The 3,716-nt window shown below is 39.6% G+C and overlaps 1 long non-coding RNA gene across 1 annotated transcript in view; it reads left to right on the top strand.

The window, feature by feature from the left end:
- Positions 1-634: 634 nt before the first annotated feature.
- Positions 635-3,716, top strand: part of LOC124485528 — a 46,619-nt gene continuing 43,537 nt past the window's right edge. Inside the window, exon 1 of the long non-coding RNA XR_006958069.1 lies at positions 635-801. This is a non-coding gene — a long non-coding RNA (uncharacterized LOC124485528). The remainder of the gene's footprint in view (positions 802-3,716) is intronic.

Genomic DNA, 3,716 nt, shown 5'->3' with positions numbered 1-3,716 from the left:
TTCCACGGACGGATTCCTGGTCAAATCGCAAGGCTTCTTAGGTAATGTAGTTTACGGTCAAGAGCCTCAACGCCTACAAATCAGGGATCGAAGCGATAAAGTACAATCCTGCATTACATTAGTTTAATCAAGTGTTGTATTATCAAGATAAAACTGTCTAAACATAAACCTATGTTGCTAATGGTCAGAGATTAACTTTATTATATAGATACAGCTCAATATGTTTTATTATAATGTCTAATGTGCTCTGATTTTAATAATGAAATATATTAGGAAAATTAGTTTGAAATAGTACATTGTTTGGCACATAGGTTAGGTGATATGCTCTCAATAAAACTAATCAGGCTTTAAATCTAATCTCGTATAGCCTATCAATTCCTCCTAACCTTGCCTACCATGGACATGATCTGCAGTGCAGAATTGGCACGCGACCTCACCCAAATAAACATTAGGGGCGTTTATGATTAAATTGTTTTACATCTCGTATTGGATCATCAACTGACAAAAGCAATAACATTTATGAATCCATTATGATTAACGGTGCTGCAAGTCATTGCGACGACTCACTACCTCGCGTCCTTGCGCAAACTTCCGTTTTGAAATGCAGACACTCGCTTGGACACCCCTACCTTTGTGAGTTGCAACGGTCCTTGTAGTCTCATCCTGCTTTCACAGCGAGCGCAGTTGGCAGCTGCAGGTCGCTCAGAACGAAACATCGCAGGATACACTTGTGTTGAGGTAGCCTAGTTGAGATCCAAGGAGCCCGCGTGTTTTCGATCAAGTTGGAAAAGAAACAAGAAGGTAAATATTTTATTAAATTTACTCGATGGTAGACTTTGATATGTCGTTTGAAGTTTATTGCCCAAAACATATTTAACTTTTGTTAATTAATAACATTCACTTTTCTTATTGAACAAAAATGGTCAAATAAAGCATAGCCCAATCTTATAAAACAGGACACATTTGACATTGTTTTTTGTAAACTGAATTCATCCATACAATTATCAGACTTCCATTGAGACTACCTTTTTTCGCATTGATCATTGGATGCTTAATTTCGATTAGGCTACATCCCTTGATTGTCCAGGTTTTCCTTCTATCTATTTATGTAGGCTATGTGTCCCGTCCTGATTTTTCCTGTTTTTCCGTACATTGTATAGGGACTCGGTTAAGCGACGTGTTTGTTCGACATATCGCATGTTTATTCAGAGCAGTTAGCAGTTTCTTTTATACCGCTTCAGTTTGACTTTCTACTCACGTTCCATCTCAGGATCAAAGGCATTTCTAGCAGCAGGTTCTGCCACATATCCACTGTTTCAAACTTATTTGCGTTGTCCGTAACAGGGAGGTGATTAAGGGTAAAAAAGACAGAGAAAAGTGTTCTAATTTGTCATTTTTTGGTATGTGGTTCAACCCTGTATTTCATTATTATACCTTTGTTCTCGAACTGTGTGGTTTTCTTGACAAACATGTAAACGGGAATTTTCGAGTGTTGGATGTTATGGACATTCAATATCGACTTGAGCATCTACCTCTTGTGATATGTAAGATTGCATGACATATAGAACATATTATGTTCATATGTAAACTTAGGACATGATCACTTGATTGTTTCCTAATGAAAATATGTCACATTAAAATACCATTATTCAGGGCATTGGGAACGAAATACATAGCTTAGTGCATAGTGCTATTTGTATATTTTGGCTGTATGGGTAAATAACCAGTTATCGAAATCACAATAGCAAAACGAATGGATACAGTCACCCCAGTTTAGACGTTTGTATTTTCGGAGAACGATAGAGGGCAGTGTTCAGCAACGGTGCACAAAAGTTAAAGCACCTTGCCAGGTGAATTCTGTTTGCGCACCATGTGAAGTTTGAAACATTAGTATCGTTGTCATTGAGTATGAGACTCTAAAGAGAGTATTGTAATGAGGGCAGGCTCCTTTCATCTCAATATCATTTAATTACGCAAGTCATGTTTCCAAACCTGCCTCGTTGGTTATAAAAGCTGTGAGCTGTGTGTCATTTGAACCAGTGCAATATTGTCTCTTGGCTTATTCCTGGTGATGCAATGTGCTCATTGGTTCATAGATTCAGTGAAGTATTTGCATTGTACCCTAAACAAATGACTGTTGAACACTTAATATTCATATATATACAGCTACACCACATGAGTTAATTCAAGTGATGTCTTAGATCCCGTGCCTACCCTTTCAAATGGAAAGTAGGTTTTCATGTTTGATGAACTTATGAGGGCCCTTGACAGAGAGACCTGGGCAGATATTTCAAGAGAAAAACTCAATAGGCCAAACTTAAAGCCTCTTACAACTCTGTTATGCAGACATACCACTAGTGCCCATTGTCTGGAGGTTTCAGTATCAATTGTTCCATTTCATTAATAAACCTGAATGTCGAGATATTGAATTAATGGCCTTTATCAACTATTTAATAGTGCATATGTAAGCTGCGCCATTTGAGTCGGTGGTGGTACAATTGAGAGCGGGCAACTGAGATGAAAGATTAATGCCGGGGTAACACTATCTGCACGTCTGTAGATTTAACCTCCATGGGAAAACCAGATCATGACCAATAATGACTGACCGCTGCAGAACAGCATCTGTGTCTGAGGAGATAAAGGAGACCATTCAGCTACAGGAGGAGAAACCACTCTGCTATTGCACTGGACCAGAGTCCGCACACTAAGAAGGAGGCAAAGGAAAGCTGTACCTAAAAAGATGTCACTGGCTCTTTTAATGGAATTTCTGTCGACAGTTTGTTTGAATATCAAGTTTTAGGCATGTATCCGCTTAGCATGAACGTTTGAGCTGGCTTATGATGTTGTAATGAATATTGTTTCACCAGACTACCATTTCATGTGACCAAGTGTTGTTTTTCTCTGAGTTTGCTAAACAGCCAGCCAATACCATCCCTAAGGCCCCAATCCTCTACTGCTGTGAAATATTTTTTACTGTTGATTGTTTTTCTACAGGTACACTTGCACTTTTTGAGTTTCATGTTGTTTAATTGTAACTTGTTTAACTGCATGCTCTTATGGTTCTTCCCATTGGCACTTATTTGGTTTTCACAATGTATGGTTCATGTTTTGGCTGCTCGCAATGTTTGGGTCTCATTGTTATGATCAGTGACCTATGCACTTTTGTATAGCTCTCTCTTGGAAGTCGCTTTGGATAAAGCTTCTGCTAAAATGCATAAATGTACAGCAATTTGATGTCACTGGGGACAATGTTTCTCGTCAGTATCTTGAAGCTCGACAAGGCACAACAATTGTTACCACACGTCCTGAGTCATCATTCTGTTTCATCATATCTGGAGCAGACGGTTAACACCACGGTTTCAAAAACATTCCAAAACAGTTTTGTCGTCATGGAAGATGCCCTCAGAACTGCTGCAAGGCAGAGTCGGGCTGTGACAAGCTCCCATACAGGGAGGTGGGCCTGCCTCCCGTGCTTTGTTCCCACCGTGGACCATGCGGGACAGAGAGATTTATCCTTTTATAGTGGGCTTCAGTTGGATTCACATGGTAATTAGGTCAGAGCTGTGCTGAAAAAGAGCCCAAACCCGCTACGATCGTGGCTTTTAAATAGTTTGGAGGCTTTTTGGACCCCCTTCCCGTGTGCTACATCTTTGAAAGTTGTAATATTCTCAACACAAATGTCCGACTCACACACAGTTTAAATGTTTGCCTGCCGT

Source organism: Hypomesus transpacificus, chromosome 23 (genome assembly GCF_021917145.1).
Source record: "Hypomesus transpacificus isolate Combined female chromosome 23, fHypTra1, whole genome shotgun sequence".
Classification (NCBI taxonomy): domain Eukaryota; kingdom Metazoa; phylum Chordata; class Actinopteri; order Osmeriformes; family Osmeridae; genus Hypomesus; species Hypomesus transpacificus.
This window is presented reverse-complemented; position numbering and strand designations above follow the sequence as displayed.